Source organism: Mugil cephalus, chromosome 18 (genome assembly GCF_022458985.1).
Source record: "Mugil cephalus isolate CIBA_MC_2020 chromosome 18, CIBA_Mcephalus_1.1, whole genome shotgun sequence".
Lineage (NCBI taxonomy): Eukaryota > Metazoa > Chordata > Actinopteri > Mugiliformes > Mugilidae > Mugil > Mugil cephalus.
Genome location: NC_061787.1, coordinates 6,298,246 through 6,318,347, shown reverse-complemented (window position 1 = coordinate 6,318,347; position 20,102 = coordinate 6,298,246).

Below are 20,102 nucleotides of genomic sequence, written 5' to 3'. Positions count from 1 at the left end.
CTGCTTTCGCCTCCATAAGGGCCACATGCACAGGGCCAGATGGTGAGCATACACGCTTATTATGAGTCTTTATCTCTGTGCAGGAAGGAGTGGAACCATTAGGCCTCCCTCAGGATCTCCACTCCTCTCTGCAGCCATGCTGTTCCTCCACAAATACAGTCCTCTTCTTCAGCTGTCACTGGCCTGCGACAATACACACACACACACACACACGTACAGCGCACAGGACCACTTGTCAAAAAAACAAACACGGATCTACTCGGGGCATGTGATGGTTATGTTAATACATCTGCACAAAGACGCACACACAAACACCTGTTTCTAATCCCGAATAATGGTAAAATGTGTGTGGTAAAATGCTAGCTGGAGGGGGGGGGGTACGGTGTAGGTGACGTCCGTTGTCACGGAAACCCACTGTCACACAATAGACATTGTCGTTTGATGTGTGACGTTTACACGGGCTATGAACGTCGCGCCTTCACCTTTAACGTGACGACAGACTCCTGCGGGATCGTGGCAAAAGGCTGCGTGACCACACACGGGCCAGTGATCAACGCTCACGAGGGCCTCTAAAGAGGCATCAGTGTGAGTGCCTGGAAATTGTCATAATAAAACAATCAGGGCGCTACGCTGTGCAATAGAGTCTGCGTGCACAAATGTCCGTTCATGCATGAGCCTGATTCAAACAGATTCAGCCTGGTATGAGACATTGGCAGGAGGCTGCTGTCCCTATCCCTGACATATGTACTGCATGACCAGGAGGGTGAAGAGTATGTTGAGGATTATAAAGTGACATGTGTAACATCACCGCACATTTGCCATGGTCCTTCAGAATCCAAAAGTTCATTTGTTATAATGCCACTCACTGTTTGGTAAACTGTGTGATTTAATAGAGAGGGAGAATGGAATTCATAATTATTCAGGCGTTTACTGTGTAATGCTTTAATGAGCATTGCTAAGCTCTTCATGAGAGGTAATATCCCACTTGATCAGAGCCTAACAAAGAGCATTTCGGTGTACGCTTTAATGCAAGGGGCTTAACTGCTTGAAGCATGGCTTCGTTCCTCTCAATTACATCTAATCTAATGTTTGGATTCCCTCAGCAAAAATGCACTGTTCAAGCGCAAAGCTGACCTAATGACTGAAGAAACACTCGCTTGCATAAATCTGAATCTTCATTTTTAGCGTATCCACGGAAAATAATCTACATAATTCCTTTGTGCGGGCGTGGTAACGATCGTCTGAACTGCTTGTTTGTTAAAAGAGGGGGGGGGGGGTTGATGTCAGTGTGCGCTCTGCTGTCCTTTGCTGTCCCTGATTTTCTGTCCTGGAGCAACGCGGCAATGTGCTGCACTTTTAGGACAACAGCCGGCTATCTGTGAGGGCGAGCCCCCTCGTCCGTCTCCAGCACGGTGCACAAAGTGACATACTGTACGCCAGCCTGTGGTCACATTTCGGCTCGGAGCGAAGCGGAAGCACTCCAGACTGTGACATCAATTTTGTCAAAACAAGGCAAGACAACCTGAACACCCATAAAGAGAAAACAATTAAGCGTCAGAGCAACAGAGAGAGAGACGCTGAATCTAAACACGGTCCAGACCCAAGACCATTTTGTCTGTGGAATAAATACTAAACACTACTACTACCTGCTGTAGGTGGCTAAATGACCACATGGCACTGTAATATCGCTGCGCTAAACATAATCACTCACGAAAGAAGGTCAACGGGGCCTTCGGGGGACGTACAGTACTGAGAAGCACCTGAACTGGGCCCAACTGCAGATCAGTGGGGTATCATGGAAAGTGCCACAAGCACCCGGCCCTCACAGGCCTGTCACAGACTGAAGGTGTCACCCAGGAAACAGCAGTTAAATTAACCTCAGTGGGCTCTGACCAAAAACAGCCTGCAGCATGCCAGCACAGTCCTACCAAGCCCTTTTTAATCACTGCCCGGAGCCTAGGTAAAATAATGAGGGGGGGGGAAATTAATCAAATGACATAAATATAATATAAAGCCAAAAATCTTTGCTTTGGAAGGACGACGTGAGGATTTAAAATGCGGAGGTGAACATTCCTTCATTGAGGTGCCAATGTCAGGTCAATAGATATCCAGCCCGTGTGAAAATAATAAAATTCGCATTCCTCACAATGCATCAGCTACGTTTTAGAAGGGATTTGGTGGCCAAACTTCCATGTAATTGAAGAGGCATCGCTAGACCCCATTGGAGACATACCATCAGAGCACACCAGAGCTGAGTTACTTAGGAGAAGCTTCCTCTTGTTTGCATTGGAATTAGCTCCGAGAGCGCACACACACACACACACACACACACACACACACACACACACACACACACACACACACACCCATTTCGTGCGCACACTCACTCTCAGCCTTTTTCACCCTTCCGCATCAATCTGTTCCCAAGCTGTTCCCACATTTTGGTGAATTTCCCAGGCTTATTCCTTGGCAGAAGTGAACAGTGGGGCTGATTACTTTAGCGTGAACCCATCAAGTCTGCCCAGTCTGCAGGCTCGAAAAACCAGCTACCTTCCTCCCTTTTTTTTCCGCGGAGATTCTCGAACGAAATCGGAGCGGCGCGAGGCTGCGAGATGCGACGTTAACATTAGTTCGGCGCGTGCAAACACCAGCGATCCCCTTTCAAGAAATGTTAAACGCAGAACGGCAATCAGCAACAAATCCAAACCTCATTAAAGAATATAAATTCAAAAATCTATTCTGGCACTCGGTCCGTTGCAGATTTTCTCCCTCTTTCAGTCTCATAAATTACAGTTCTGGTGCACTGTGCAAATATTACCAAGCTGTAAGACAGCTGTGCCCCATTAAAATGTGTTATGGTTGCTGATTTCCTACAGCACATGGTCATCTCGCCAAATCTACAGCCAGTAATTAGCAGAGATGAAATGTTTAATTGTGCCTTAATTTTGATAAAATTTATCTGTCAACCATCCTATAATCAGGCATTATGCTCACAAATCAACGTCAGCAGGTTCAGGCAGGGAGACATCCACTAACCTGACAGACATGTCTAGATGTCACTGCCCTGCTCTAGCTGCTTAGAGCCCGGGAAACAGGATGGTGTGTTAATACTGATTAGAGAGGGCTTCATTTTTACCACCGCAGATAACACAGAGTGCGCGCTATTACTGCCCAGACAGGAGCCCATACACTTCGATCACGCGCGCGGAACAATGGCCGCCTGTCTCCCTCCTAGCAGACAACAAGACGGGAGCATGTGGGTGATCTTGTCAGAATCACAGGGCGACAGGAAGAGAGCGTCCTCTAACAGATGGACGACAGGAGCGCGGGAGAGGGAGAAGGTCAAGACGGGAGAGACACAAAGCCTTCCACGCGGACAAGGAGACAGAAACGGAGAGTGTGTGTGTGTGATTTCTCAGGGTGCTAAACCGCGCGGTCCTGCCAAAGCACGGCGCGGTCTGTGCTGAGAGGGGCTGCTTGTTGTTATCCTGGAGGGGGGGGGGGCAACAGAGACTCAAGATGAGGCAGTGGAGGGGATCAGGGCTGAGATCGATCGATGGGGACGTCGCCGCGACATTATCAGTGGATAGATTATTGGGTAAATGTTTAACTGCCTAACCAAGCGAAACTTCTTATTGTGTCTCTGATTTTTATTCCTATCAATGCAAAATTTGCAGCACAAATGAGTCTCGTTTGGTTTCATCCTACTAAAGGCTGTGCATTTTTTAACGTTTTGGAGTTTCCAGCTGCAACCTTGAACAGAAACAAAAGTAGCACCCGCTAAAGGACGGCAAGCGCTTTGCATATTTATGACTAATGTCGTCCCTGAGAGAGTCCACCCCCTCCCTCGGGGCATTATGGGTGATTATTGTCATCTCAATGCAGCCAGTTATTCACCAACATGCACCGCATAAAACACATCATTACAAAGGCCCGCGACAGGAAATGAGATGTGGGGCAGGGCTCCAGGAGCAACCTTTCCTAATCACGGCGGCCAACTGTCACCCCCGCGCGCCCGCTCGTCTGCCACAGCTTTGAGCGGCAGCGTGGAAGGATTTCACTGCAAACTTTCGAGTGGATCTGCAGTGGTAGGACATCCTGCATAACATGTGGCACCCATGATAATTACGGCAGAATTAACACAGGCGGGTTTATGGCCCTTCTGCCGCCAGGAGATGGCTGCCAGATAGACACAGGCCTCGTGTTTGAGCAGCATACTTGGGTCCAGACGCCCACCCGTCTCTAACACTTCTCACTACAACAACTGTTCTGGAGGAGAGGACCACTTTCAGCAGAGCTGCCTGTCACAAACCCTCTCATCCTCACTGCAAAGTCTGAATAAATTGGGTTTTTGGAAACTGGCAAATTACGCAGCAGACAGAAGCCAAATGAATATTGTTAGCGCTAGACTTATAGTCTATGCTTTAACTCAATATTGAATTTCGAGGAGGATATCCTATTTAGTGGTTTGTCACAATGCCCAAATATATCGCGTATTAATATATATGGTTAATTAAAGGAGGAAAATGTAAAACGTGTCATGAATTAATTATTATTTCTTTAGAGAATTCTACTTCTCTGAAAAAACAACCTGTGAGATAACTTGGAAAGACATCTAATCCTCATTACTGTGAGCAGAGGCTTTTTATTCTGCAGATGACAGAATTCAAGACGGCATCAGTTTCATGTATACATGGTGACTGAATCTTTTGTGCCCCCCCCCCCCCCCCCCCCCCCCCCATACGGAAACCCCATCTATAAAGCGCCACTACAAGGGAGGGGACATCAATAAAGGAGCGCCAGCCACCGTCTCGTCCTTGATTTCTGTGTTTTTTTTTTTGTTTTTTTTTGTTCTGGGATTAAAGAAGCACATTTGCGATTTGCATTTTAAAACGTCATGATCAAAAACAATTACCCTCCTCCTTCTGTATTTTCCTCACAACAAACGAATCCGATTACAGGCCTTGGTGAGCACTGGCTTCTCGTGGCCTTGTTGCACTGACAATATTTGAAGTTTCCTGCAGTAACTTCATTAGGCGTATTTTGTCCAGAATTAGTGGAGCGTGCTGAAAATTGCTAATGACAGATGTTTCTCCACACTGTCACACTCCTTGTATCATTTGATTTGGAAAGCAACATACGGTGTTCTGCTCCATCAGTATGTCACAGACTGTCTGCAAACAGCTGGTCATAACTCAGTTCAGTGAAAACCATTACTTTCCAATGAAGTGCTGGACGCCATCCAAATTGGGTTTTGGCATGGCCTCAGCTACACCCATGATGCACTGCAGCCCGGTATTGCAGGTACACGCGGAGGAGAGAGAGAGAGAGGGAGGGGTGAAGGGAGCAGGTGAAGAGGGTTTTTTTTCGGCGAGCCCTCTGTCTCTCCGCTCTCCAGCCGGGCGGATGGTGGATGAGTTCTGAGAGAGCTGATGTGAAGCATGAACAAAGATGAAAATGCGTTAACATCATATGACGTCGTCACCTCTTAAAAGCTTAATGTTGGTGGTTCATAGCAAAGGGGTGTAGCTAATATTCTGGTTTTAAATCTGTGATTTATTTCAAATCATATGGACCGACAAAGAAGCATTCAACCAAGTTGTCTGACCTTACCACCATTTGCTTCACTTCTGGTTGGGATCATATTTTAGAGGAAGTTCAATTACACTTAAATACTGCAGGTAGTTGTTGGGTGAGGAGACTGATAAACCCTTGTATCTGTCTATTAAATGTAAAACTACAACAGGAGTCAATTAAAATGACTTAGTTTTGCATAAAGATTACAAATAGGGCCAAACATCTAGCTTGGCTTTGTCAAATATGCTAAAAAAACATTCTTTCAGAACCTCAAAATCTCACTAATTAGCACTTAATATGTTTGTTGTTTAACCCATACAAGCTAAAGTACAAAAATTCAAGTGTCTAATCCTGTTTCCCGTCTCTACGGCCTCTTGGCTGTTACATAAAACAGGCAGATCTAATCGGCTAAAGCTTCGAGAGAGAGAGAAACGGCCATGTGCAGAGCTTCTAAACTAAAAAAAATACATACAAACACACACAAAAACAACAAAAAAAAAGAAACGCTGTGGCACTGGAGTAAGTGCAAAATTGTACCACTCAGTGTGTGGACTCTGTGAACGATGAATATTCCTGCAATTAAAAGGTAAAGATTCTGGGTGTTTGGCTACGAAGCTCTGGCCAGGAAGACGGCGCTGTGTGCCAGGACATCTCACAGCTCAGCTGCTGCCTGCATGCAGCAGAAGTGTCATCGACACCTCTCTCCATCTCTAAAGATAAGGCAGTAATGACGTTCTGTATTCCTGGGCTTCGTCGAGTCTGGGCGTTAGTCACTATTTGGCCCGGGTGGTAAAGATCTCAGCAGCGAAATAGCATGCTGACAGCATATGCTAAATTAAGCTAAAATCCTTCATTTCTGAGACATATACGTTCGGTAAAAATATATTACTGGGAAGGTCAGGAGGAAAGTAAATAAAGATTATGTCTAAGCAAAATTAGAAAACAGTGTAGTCAGACTGCGAGCTCAGATAATTCTTTCAAAGAGCAGTCAGTCTCATTAAATGTCGTACTCCAGTGTTAAAAGGTGTCAAAAACACCTGCACCCGAGGGACCTTCTCTACTACCAACACAAAGCGTGGCGGTTTACCGTATCGATTCTGCGACCTCGGGCAATATCTGATCCTTTTATGTCTTCTCTAACTGCATAACGGTGTGCATAACTGTTCTGCTGAAAAAAAAAAACTGACAAAAGGGAGGCGAATTGGATTAACGAAGACAAATGTTTGAACTCGGCTGCATGAACGCGGCCCTCCTAGTCCCCTCGGATGGTGCTTCTGCTGCAAAGGCCTGTTCTCTCAATCACTGTAATAAGGGTGATCCCAGTCAGAGCTTTGACAGCTCGGAGATGAGGCCGTCCCCGGTTCTTTACGGCGCGAGAGGAGGCGAAATGATCGTGCTAACAAAGTGCAGAGCGAATGCACCGCAAACTGTACACAGCAGTGCATTTAATCCGAGGTGCAGTGAAGATTAAAGGGATTTATGGTGAAAAAAAAAGAAAAAGAAAATCAGCCTAAAAAAATTTCACGTCTCAACTTCCCCCTGAAATCAATCTCATCAGTGTTTTTCCTTGAAATAGATTTATCGTCGGTAACGCACTTTGATTTACTCCACCATCCACTTCAGCAAAGTCAATTTTTAACAATTTTCTGCAGGAACCTAAATGAGACGAGGAAAAAAAAAACAAAAACAAATTAATTACTTTACTTTTTCCCTCTTTTTTCCTCATAGTTTCAAGGATGCCAAGCTGCACTGATGCACGCAGCGGAGTTATCTCATTATCTCCGCTGTCATCGTTACCAGACCATGAGCAGTACAGTGGAAGTACACAGAGACGTCTTTAAGGAATGTTGTCCCATTAGGGCCGCTGTGATGTCTCCCACAAGGATAGAAACCCCTTACTCCTTGTATTAATGTTGCCTCTGAGGAGAGCGGTAATGTGATGTTGTTTAGCCGCGAAGAAGTGAAAAATGAAACATCATTTGCACTTTTCACGGCCATGTAAACATTGCGCACACTACCCACAAAGCACGTAACGTCCCTGCTTTTAATGGGACGGTATTTATTTGTACTGTAAATGGGTGTCGCCTAATGGACTCGTGTATGCGGCGCGGGGACGCGGCAGTTTCCTCGCTTGCTTTAAAGGTTCTACATTAACGCGCTAATAAAGCTAACAAAACTAATCAGCTTTAATAAATTAGATATTTTACCATTTTAGTGCGCCAGTCCTTGCCTCCCATTCCCTGACCCCAAACTGACAATTGTGTTAATTACGCCTGATGAGGTTAGTTGACGCAAATTTACGTTTAACTGCATTAAAGTGAAAGAAAGAAGACACTGCCCTCAGAGTCAATCAACGCTAATGACTCTAATGCTTCTTTGAATTTAATACTTATCACACACCTAATTGAGGCTCAACGCACAAAAAAAAAAGAACCGAGGGGAAAGATGAAGTAATACTCCGTCTACGTTGGAGACGTGTTTCGAGACATTTGTCAAAATTACACATCTCTGCATCTCTCGACCTTCACGTCGTCTCCTGTGTTCTCGCCGATCAGACTTCAATGCGCAACATCTCCAGTCGCTCTGCTGTGCATCAAGGCTCTCCCTTGATTTCACAAGGATCCTCCTCCAAACAAAAAGTCACATTTATCTCTGTAATTGGCCTCAGCGTTTAAGTGGATAATATGGTTATTACTGCCTTCTTTGTTTCATTCCTCCCCCTCCGCCACTCCCCCCCCCCCCCCCCCCCCCCCCCCCCCTCGCTTTCTTTTTTTCCGTGAAACTGTTGAGCTGGTAAGCTCAACGCGCAGGCACGTATGCACTCTGGAAAGGTAATCTAGAAGCCAGTTGAGCCATGACAAATAGGGACAGCTGGCCTAATTGAATCATTTGAGCTAAGACAGCTCAACTTGGTTATCCTCTCTGCAGCCCACACTGATATTAGTGCAGAAATCATTAGCCATGAAATCATGTCTGCTCTTTCTGACTGCATCCTTTATGACGTGACAAGCCAGCCCCGGCCCGTCCCGTTCGCTCTCGCACCAAAAAAAGAGCCCTTCATCACAAACAGGCAGAGATGGAGGCGGCCCCGGACCGAGCGAGACGTCTTTTTCTGGATTGCTTGTTCTTGTTATTTCACAAGATGCCGCGCGCGGTGCAATCCTTTCATGATTCCCGTCTCAGGTTAATGTTTTGCAAGAAATGTCATTTTCTCCCCCTGCGTGTCTCCAGGATGTGGCACATATGCCGCCTTTGAAGATATTTTTCCTGTCCCTCTTTTTGGTGAAACATTTTCAGTCGCTCCCTGTCACACTTCACAGCCCATAATGAGACACAATTACTTTCATTCCTGGAGACCATTTGCGAATAATGCAATCAGGTGGGCATGATGGGCTCCAGTGAAGGATCAGGGGGCCTCTTGGTGGAGGAAAAGGGGGGTGCCACATGTTCCCAGACCCCTCGTGTCTCGCAGTCTGTTTTCTGGGGTTCATCTCTGCGGGACCCCCCCCTCAAATCATGCCAGGCAGTGCCGTTTGCATCGGCGTAGCTGGGAGGGTCGAAGCAGCCAAACAGAAGTCTGCACAGAGACTGGCATTAGATTAAGACGGATAAGGCACTCAAGAATTAGTTTCCTTCCGATTATTTTAACTGAACCACAGTTTTATTTGTTTAGACGTCGCAGCAAAGGGTGCAAAAACTCTTTATTCGTAGCCACAATCAGTTCATTGTCCTCTCCTCTTGTGTAGTGATGTAGGACACGAGGGAGTATGACTATAGGTTCAATGGATGGTCCTTGTGCTCCGCGTAATAATGGACATCCATCCCAGAGTGAGGATGCCCGGCTTAATGGAGCTCAGACTGGGGATACTGTGCAATGTTCAGGCCCATTTCCTTTTGACTCACATTCCACTAGGGGTGGCATGACCCCAATGAGACGCCTGCTTTCCCCAGGTGGCAGTGAGCGATGCTCCTTCCACAGTGCAGGGGCAAGGGAGCGAGGAGACCCTTCTTTGCCCAGTGGGTTGGGCTGGAAAAGCCAGACGCCCCCTCCACCCCATCCACACACACACACACACACATTCGCTTACGCACACATCCACTCAGTTGAACCTTTCACACCCTCGGGGGCCTCCAGCCCACTTTCAAGAAAATTTTGACACGAGCAATTATTGCGGGTTAGGGAGTGACAGGTCTATTCCAGGTTTCACCAGGCACACGGAGGGGAAGCGGGCTTGACGATCGTCTGGAATTACCGCTCGGGCTGAGGCAGTGCACCGGACTAAGTGAGCTGCATGTCTGTCTGCCGCTCTTTTTCCCCCTCAGGGCTTTTTAAACAAGCCTCTCCATGGATGTTTACACATCATTAAGGTTCCCCTGTCTCGTCTGCCCCGTTCCTTTAAAGAGCGCGGCGGCAGTAGGTCTGAGGTGGGAGAAAAGACAGTTTCTGGTCAAGCGTGAGGGAAAGAAGACAACAGCGCTGCAGAGGAGGCAGCAGGATCCTACAGACAGTGAGAAAACACTTCAGTTCATGTCAAGAGGAGTCGCTAGAAAGTTTCTTTTTAGACAAACGTGACGTTCAGACTTTCGCGGAAACTTGCTTTTGAAAAACATTTCATCGAGCGACCCAAACTTTTCAGCATTTGGCTTCTTTTTATGCAGTATATTAAAGAAACTCCACAATCATTATTATTATTATCATTATTATTATTATTATTATTATTATTATTATTAACAAAAGCGGCGCAATCAGTGATTGTTTGCATGCACACACATCGTCATCAACGCGGCTTTAAAAAGAACTTTATAAATCTGACTTCTGCGAGGAAAAAAAAAACAGGAGCAGGAAAGTCTGGTGTGTGGCAGACACGTTAGACAACACTGGTAATGAAGCATTGGCAGAAAGTGATAATTATTTTAATTAATGATAATGGTTTTAATGATTCAACATTTTGGCTAATTGATTATGATTGATTGCACATTACTAAACAAGGAAAGTGAATCAGGGAGGTAATCAGGGAGATGACAGCACAGGTCAACACTACAGCGTGACGGAACATACACTACACATGCTAATCAGACCCGGAGAGACGGAGGCAGAGGGAGAGACGGGCAGATGGAGGCAGGGATGGAGTAAAGGGAAAAAAAAGAGAGAGGGGGGGGGCTCTTTAGAAGAAATGATGAAAGAAAGAAGAAACAAACAGAATGGACTTAAAAATAAAAATGAAACAGAACAGGAAGCAGTTGTTAAAACAAGGAAAGCACAAAGAGAAGGAGGGAAACGATTCAACTGGCTGGCTTTTTGTTTTATTTGTTTAACTTACTGTCTTTACAGGATTAAATCTTAACAGAGCATTCTTAAGTGTGAAAATTCAACTTTCTTTCTTTTTCATATTTCGATTTTTAATATTTTTTTATGTTTCCATTCCTGTCAAAACGATAAATAAGATAATAAGCTCACTCGTAAGTCTTCTCCACGATGTAGCTGTGCGTCCCAAATACTAATAAGGTGGAAGTGGACCATTTGGAAAAAGGACTCCATCCTCAAACGAGTGCACATTTCCTTGTCCAAGAGGTATCACTGGCACTAGTGTCTCTTCAGAGCCACTTGGAGTGTGTTTGTGTCAGGGAGATCTCCCGCGTCCTCATCACGCCATACAGACTCACCCCACGACCCGGCCACTGATTACCATCTCAGGATGGAGCTCCTCTCCTCTCCTCCAGCTCTTCCTCTTCCCCCCTTCTCCGCGGTGCGGACACTTGTCGGGAGGATTTTTTGCCATTTTCCCAGCCTCCCCACTCCACCTCCATCATCAGTTGCTATTGTCTAAGCCCCCCAGTCGCACGCCGCCCCGGGAGCCCGCGACATGCAAATCCGTGGGCCCCCTTGATTTCACTTTGGAGAGACGGTGAGTGGAGTGGTGAAGTGTCCTGCCCTCTGACTTCACCCCCTCCGCCGCCTCCACCCTCCACCCTCCACCTTCTCTGCCTGTGGATGTGGATGTGGATGTGCCGGGTTTGAGTTTAATTAATGAAATGTATGATAATGTGATTTCTTTAATAGAATGACATAGTCTAATGGTGTTGTGTGATTATGATTAATATAGTACTTTGGGTTGGAGAGAACATCAGCCAAGAGCTAAATGAGGACCTTTTTTCTGTCCAGCTCCAGGGCTGGACACATTTCAGCCCTGCAGTCTCTGTGGTGCCTGTATTTTAGCAAAGAAAGTTAAGTTCTGCCTTTTTTTAAACAGGAATGATATTTTGGGGAATCGTCTGCTTTGCTTTATATCTGAGAGATATAAGAAAAAAATGAATACAATTTACTGAGCTACACATCTGAGGCTGCAACCAGTGGCAAGCTAGCTTAGTTTAGCTTAGCATAAAGATTAGCACTGACACAGCACTGCAACATCTACACTCTTGGGCAAAATGGAGGACTTACCGTGCAGAAATTCACACATCATCATTGTCCTTTAAAAGATGATTTTGAACCTGATTGCAGACGGTTGCTTATTAGAAGGAGCAACATTAGCACAAATGTTACCTAGCAACTAGCATCTCCTCTCGTTTTGGTTTGCACCATTTTTTAGGGAAATATGTTTTTAGCTAAGACATGTTCCACTGTTAACCAGTTAAGCTTGGTTTTTTCAACAATTAGCATTTATATACATATACTTACTAATTGGTGGCTAATCAGGTGGGTTGGGTTTCTCTTTGCTCTTCAGTGATGGAAATGGAGCACATCAAGTTGGAGTTTGTTTTTTTAGAGTTACTTTTACTGAATTCTAATAAATCTGAGTCTGAGTAGAGTGCGTGTAGTGAACAGGTGAGGGAGGAGGGTGAATTCTCGCCAATGAGCTGTCAAGGTCTACATTTCAGTGTAGGTGCAGAGACGTATATTACAGAGAGTCCAGTCAACTCAAATCATGGGCGCCATGTTTGATGCATCAGAGGGAAGAGTCTAACCCTGTGGGATGGATGTGCTTCTTCTCTATCGGTGACTAGTAGTTACAGGTATCCAACATGGCGCCCGTGAAACATGTGACCAGCTCAGAACCAATCAGCATAGAGGGATGGCCCAGACGGTCTATTCCCTAGTTGGCCAGACTCTCTCTAATATGCGGCTCTGGGTAGGTGTACAGTGCTAGGCTATGTTAGGCTACAGAGCTATGGCTACCTGTAGCACAGATCTTAGGCACAACCATAAATCCGTTAGTTAGTTGTTAACAACTGCAACACAATAAGAGAAGAAAGAAGAAGCTACATGAATAAATAAATCAGAATATTAAAGTTCTGTGTCAGAAAACCAAAACATTGAGCTGGGGGGCTGTGCAGCTTTGCAGAGCAAAGATAAACTGTAACACTCCAAGGTCAAGATTCAAGCAGCACTTGTAGTAAATGGAACAGCTTTATTAGATGTTAGCTGGACCATAATACCCTGTAAACTCAGATTATCACATAATAGTAGCTAATTCATGCAGAAGAATATTGGTCTTAGCATTAAATCTTGGTAGTGAAATCTGGATTGAAGAGTAAAACAACACATTGTGGTTTTAAACTGGAGTTGACTGCTGAACTATTTTGGGTGCGGCTTCACCACTAAAAGGTGGGTATTCTCACATTAGCATTAGCACATTAGCTGTTTAGCAAATGAATGAGCTCCAACTTTCGTTAAGCCTTAAATTCTCATCACACTATTCACTTTGAGGAGGATGGACTCACGTGACCCCTTGGGTCATCTCCGAGCATAAACATGTTTTAGAGGGTTTTCTAAATGTTTCCGTTACCAGTTTTTATTGTGATATTTAGGTTTTGCGTATTTCTAGAGGTAATGGAAGTGGAGCAAGTGAGAGCAACATTGTCCCTCAGCTGTTTCCGTAGCTTCATATTTAGCCTGCGATGACCTTACCACTTCCAAAAGCTGCTTCTTCTTTTATGATTGCTTTGTGAACGCTAATGTCAAACTCGTATAAACACAACGGAGACTGATGTCTCCAGCTGACCACCGATACTCTATATATCTTCAGTTTTTAATGATCCCGCGGGTCAAAGGTCTCTATTTTATCTTTCAGATGTAGACCGGAGAAGCGGCAGTCAAGCATGAGTCATATTATCCTTGAAGAGATGAATGTGGCTGAGTGGATGGAGGGGGGTAATGATGTGGACAAAGGCCACTTATTTTCTTCTTTTACAATTTGAGTAACTGCTTCTATTTCTTTCAGGTGTTTTGGCCTAATTTTACCACATGGCACGAACACTTAAATTTCAGTTCTGCTTTATTAACCGAATGTAGCAAATCAACTCTTTCAACGTCTCGCGTCATACGTACCTGTCTGAAGGTTGCTTGAAGGACAGAAGCGAGGCCATTGTCTGGAGAAACAGGAGGTTCGAGGGAAGTGCTTCTACACAACCGTTTGTCACTCTGATATCTGGTAAATGTGATAATTAATACTGTAATTTAACTAAACCCACTCTGTGAGGTCTGTAATTAAAACTGATGTACCTACTTAGCACACCAAGCATCACAGGTGGGCCCAAATTAATCTGCAAATGGAGCTAAATTGCCTGTGCTTTGCGTTTTCGTCAACGTCACTCACTTTGGGGGGAAATATCTGTAATTAATTCTGATATAACAAAGCCATAAATTTGGGGTTAAACGCAGCCTTGACAACAGACGCGGTGACAGCGAGAGACCTCATCTAGCCGTCCCAGATGGGATCCGCGACTCTGCTTTCGCCCAAGTAACTTGGCCGAGACTTGTTTTTTTCCCCGACGACCGCTTCCCTCAGTAAAAAAAAAAAAAGACAAGAGGAGACGCCGAAGCTCGTTTCTCGCTCTCCCCTTCGGTCTTTTTCAGTTTCGAGTAAATCAAAAATGAACCGGAGTGAACGTCGGGCTTCCAGGCAACAGAACGGAAAATGAAATGATTAGTTCTGGATGGGAGCCAAATGAATGAATGCATTTTAGATTTTGAGTCGCGATGAAATGAAGCTGCATCCTCTCCATAGTTCACAAGCTCGTGCACAGTCCTCGCTCCTCTTCAGACTCAAAAACATACAAAGTTTTGCATTTTAAACATTGGTAGACTTTCGGTATTAGTAAGTTGCACTTTGTGGGTCATTGAAATGAGTGAATGCAAGTTATTTTGGGGAAAATTGTACATTTTGAGTCATTGAAAAACCTTTAATTTTGCACTGAAGATATGTTCAACGGTCAATGATCTTACCATATACATATAAAGGTTTATATACAACAGAGGTGTAGGAGTCTACAAATTACAGGCTCCTGCTATGAATGCACAATATTGTTCATTGTTCTCTCCTGGGTTTTTGTTTTGGTTGGTACACACACTACAAGCTGGCACGCCGCTATTGTTGAGGGGAAAAATGGTAGATTAAACCAAACGACAGTCAAATCAAAGAAATAATCACATATTTATGAATATTTAATACGGTCATGGCAAATAAGGCAAGTAATTAGGAGTTTCCATAAATTAGCAAATTGTTATTTTATGTTAATAGGAGATCTTCAGCTTTTTCCTCTCATGAATAATTGATGGGACAACAAAAAAAATAAAAAAGAGAGAGAAGAAGTTTAGGGGAAGGAAAGGAGGAAGTTGATGAGACGCGCATAAACACACAGCTTTCGTTCAGTTCCTATTGTTTCGTGCAATTTGTCACTGGGTATTTATCAGGCTGGAGGTGGCGGTTGAATGCACAATGTTTTGGAAGGTGACACTGGCATCTCGAGCATAAACCTGTTAGCGGCAAAAAGCACGGGGGAAGTAGCCTCCCATCCCAAACACACTGCAGAGAGGATGAGCGAGGAGCGAAGACAAATGTATATGAAAACGCAAGAAGGAAACGTGGGAATTGAGTGGACGGCCACATTGGAGAGGAGGGGTCTCACTAAAGGAGGTTAACACGGAGGAGGAGGAGGAGGAGGAGGAGGAGAGGAGTGGGTGGGGCAGGAAGGGCAGCGAGTCAGAAAACAAGAGCAAAACAAATCTGTGATCTGGAACTCGGAGATCAGCCACTCAGGAGGGATTAATGAGAAGTAGGAGGCTGTGAAATTATGTGGCCTTTGAGTGGGGAGAATGGCCCTAGCGGAGCATGGCCCTGAAATGAGGTGAGACAAACTTCACCTGATCCACAATTAACGGCATCACGCGGATGGGTGACACAGAGTCACAGCAGGGGAGGGAGGGAGGGAGGGAGGGAGGGAGGGTGTAGGGAGGAGGGGGGGGAGCACAATTCACTTTGTGGCAAATTATCACCCCCTCTGAAAGGAGCAGCCATCAGAAACCGGGACTCAATGAGGAGAGGAGAGGATTTTACGCACCTGCCCGTTATAAAAAAAGACAGCGACAGGGATGAGAGGGAAGATTTACGCTTAATACGGGCAGACAGTAACTGGGAATGGAGACAATTATGGAAAAAACATAAATAAAGAGCGAAAGAGTGGAGAACCAGAGGAGGAAAGTGGCGTAGAGTTGATTGCACACAGGGTGAGCAGCCATAACAGGAGCACAAATGATTAAGTGGTGTTAGGGACTAGGAACACTTGTTTGCAAGGACAATCTTTGTGTGCTTTTGTTGTCTGCCGGCCGCCTTTATCTTTGTGTAATTCTCCGTCTGATGAAATGTGTTTAAAGAGATGAATTGGGATCGGAGGAGCCGTCCTGACATGATTATGAGGGATTCATCTGCAGCCATCTGCCACCGTTATGAAGGGAGGGGAGTGGGGGGGCTAGCAAAGAGATGGAGGGAGAGGGAGAGGGAGATAGAGGGAGGGGGGGAGTGCAGACCTTCTGTTCAGCAACCCTGCCACAGACCCACCATTACACAGGCCTCTGGCCTACAGTTTAACACGAAGACGTGCTTTGTCCCAGTATGTGAAGGTGAGCCGCAATTAACGAAGCAGAAGTGGGTCATAAAACTTTTGGTCTTTACACGATTCTACACGTTAAGACGTTTATTTTAACAGCAGAAAGGAAAGCTTTGACGTGGAGGGACACGATGACGGCTCACCTCCGAGGCGCTGGCCGGCAGGTGACGTGAAATAACATTTTTTTATTTTTATTTTTTTTAAATAATAATATTTCCCAGGTAGCACTGGTCTCGTATTCCGGCTTGGAAATGGCACGTACAGACGACATCATATTCACACACCAGTTGGAGGAGAGGGCACAGCAGATGGGTCCATTTCTCATCACAACGTCCACTTGTTCTAAAGGGGAAAGCGGGGGCCTCAGACAGCATGTCTTAAGTTGTGTAATAGCCTTTTTAGTGTCACAAATAAAAAAGTCGCACATTCGCTTCTTTTTCTCAGGTTATTTTTTCCCCACTTTTTTTTTTTTTTTTTGGACCAAGAGACTTTTTTCACACTTTTCAACATCACTGCGATTAAAATACAGACTATAAGCAAAGAGTATAACATAAAGCAGCTCGGGCTAATGGAGGAACGAGATTTAGGCAGTATTGATGACTAACGCCTCGGCCTCTGATGTGTGACAGCAGTTGCCATGGCATCTGGCATCCAGTATTTGCTGTAAATTCATTTTTTTTTTTTTTTTTACTGACAGCTCTCTTATTTTTATGAATACTTCGGGAAAAATCACAGCGGTTCTCTGCTGTCTCAACAAGGCACCTTTTCTCATTCTCACCCACTATAGGACTGAGCCTTCACTTCATATTACAGGTCAACGTTACGGTGCTTAATTATGTGCCGGCTGCTCGGGGCTTCTAATAACCTGTCATTGAGGGGGAATTTGAATGTCACACCATTTTGTTGGGGCCTAATGGCAGCGGGCAGATCCACTGATGAGCCGTTTTGGGACAATTACAGCGGATATTCAAATCACAGGTTGCGGGCGTGCGGTGAACTGCACGTCCACACTGCACGGCCGTGTGTGCACGCGCACGCAGACGCACACACACACACTTGTTGTGCCTTGACCCTCGCAATCCGGCTCCGAGCCGCCTCACGCTCACCCGTCCCCACTCATCCCCACTCCCACTGCTGAAACAGTTTCACTTGCGGCCTGATCGCTTTTATTATCCCGTCTAATCCAGATATCAGCGGTTTCATCAGGCCGGGGAAGATATGCATATCATGAATTATTTTGACACCGGGACCTTTTAATTTTCGCCGGCAATATTTCATCGCACCAATCAAGCAGCCTGGAGTGGTTGTCGCCGGGCGGACGCGGCGGTGTCAGAGGACGAGACCCCCCCCCGCCCCACTCCCCCATCCGCCCACCCCCACCCCTCCACACCCTCCACGCCACCCACCAGCGGACCCAAATCATCCGGGGGACAATAATGAGCTACGGCCACAATTATGAGCCGCCCCCGTGTGCGCATGCATCTCATCAAATGCCCCCATGCAGGCTGCAGCAGGAGGGGAGGCACGCGCTCACAATGCAGGAAATACAGATTATAAACACGTGACCGAGAAAAAAAAATGATTTTAATAATAATTATAATAATAAGCAACGAGTAGATGTCTGGGTTTATTCTTCTCATTTCCACTTGTGTCTCTACTGTAATGTGACTATTGTGTCCCTTTTTTTCATACCGCCAGTCATTCATGTTTTAAACAGTGACAATAAACATTTCAATCTGGTGAGAAGTTCGTTTTGCATCTTACTTTTTTACAGGTTAACAGTGGTGGAAATGGATTTAGTGGGGAGCTCACAGTTTAAAATGATACAACATAAATTCAGGGAGACTAATAAAGTGACACTTTAGCACCCTGACGTTACACACTACATTCAACACCTACTACATTTAAACATTGTGCAATATGAATAATAGACCAATCTAATATTTACACGACAGCCTAATGCTTTATGAAAACGTAACCGTCTCTTATAAAAGTATATTTTACTGCTTGAGTAGTTTCAGTTGAGAGAATTTAAATGCAGGGTGTAAAAAGGGTTAAAATCCTCCTCTTGTGTTGGTTATATTTATCAGAAATAAGTCACATATAATATTATATAATACTGACAGCAACAACTTTACATTTGAGCTATTTTACTTTTAATTTAAGTCTATTTTTTAACACCAAACTTATGGTTGGTTTTAGTTCTGTCAAAATTTACCACACAACTTTACTTACTACTTTCTTTTAAAGAAATGTGTTGGTCAAGGTTTTGTCTTTAATGCTTTATTCATGGCTGTAAGTCATAAATAATAAGGACTTCAAGGTTGCAGCTGATACATCAGTTTGTCTTCATGGAAAGTCAAAAACTAACAGGTATTTATGAAAGGGTACGCTTACTAGCCCGTGGAATTAGGTACAAATTAAGTCTAATAACAGAGTACTCCACTAAATCCTAGCTTTGTGACTTTTATAATGTCCAGTTTATGTTAGTATAACAGCGTACTAACATGAACTGGCCGTAAGATGTTGAACGATAAATAAACTCTCATCTATTGACTGCAACATAATATGTGCACTGATGGTGTTTGTTCAATGACAATAAAGCAAGTCTGAGTCTATGTTCACACTAACTAAGGACTAAGGCCTCTGAATATATATTCAGTTTTGCACTATTCAACTCAGGGTCGCATTAGCCACTTTATATATTGTATATTGTCATGCACTATGTCACGTTTCTCTTTTTAGTCTACTTTGTACATGCAGGATATATTTTTATATTTCATATATTCTCAACATTGTTTTTGTTTTTTTAATTGCTGCACCGTAGGCCTTTGAGGAAGATAATTTCAATCCCATACTGGGTCGCACACGTCAGAATTGACAATAAAATTAACTTGGTGATTTAAGTGTATGATCATTTTTGAGGACACAGTCTGTGGTGCTGTTAAACCAGATTGAATCAAAAGTGCTTCTGTTGTCTGACCTAGAGTCCACTAAGAGACTAAAACACAACACGATTCAATGCAAATCACAAACTACTACAAAATGAAAGTTGAATCAGTGTCCGTTATATCATTAAGTTTATTTAGTATAAGCACATTATATTCGGAAGTATTTGTCTTCACTAGAATGAACTGGAATCTATTTTTAGTCCCCAAAACCTGTTCTTTGTGGTGCATCTTATTAAAACATATATAGATATACATACACATATAAGAATGCTTCTTCTACAGTACAGTGGAAGTTGTCGGGCGCATGGCTTCCCTGTAGCGCGCGGGGCCTCGTCTCCGTCTGTGATATGTGGACTGTGTAACTTAATACTGTGCGTCTTTACCCAGCTCCCTGTGGAGCGGGTATTACGTGAGCAAATTGGATGCTCAAACAGTCAGCCCGTGACCTTCCCTCATCCCGGATGTTGACCCCCGTATAAAGAGAGACATTACATCTCGTTACACAACAACACGGCTCCGGCGCCTCGCTCCAGATAAAGAAAAATGTCTCAATTAAATCTTCACCGGGGGCCCCCTCGGCGAAGAGTTATCGCTGCCCCGCTAGCGCTGATCGCCACACTCACACATCCTCAAAAGTTATTTGACATAAATTGCCGGAGTCACATCATTTCCTGCCACACTCTGAGC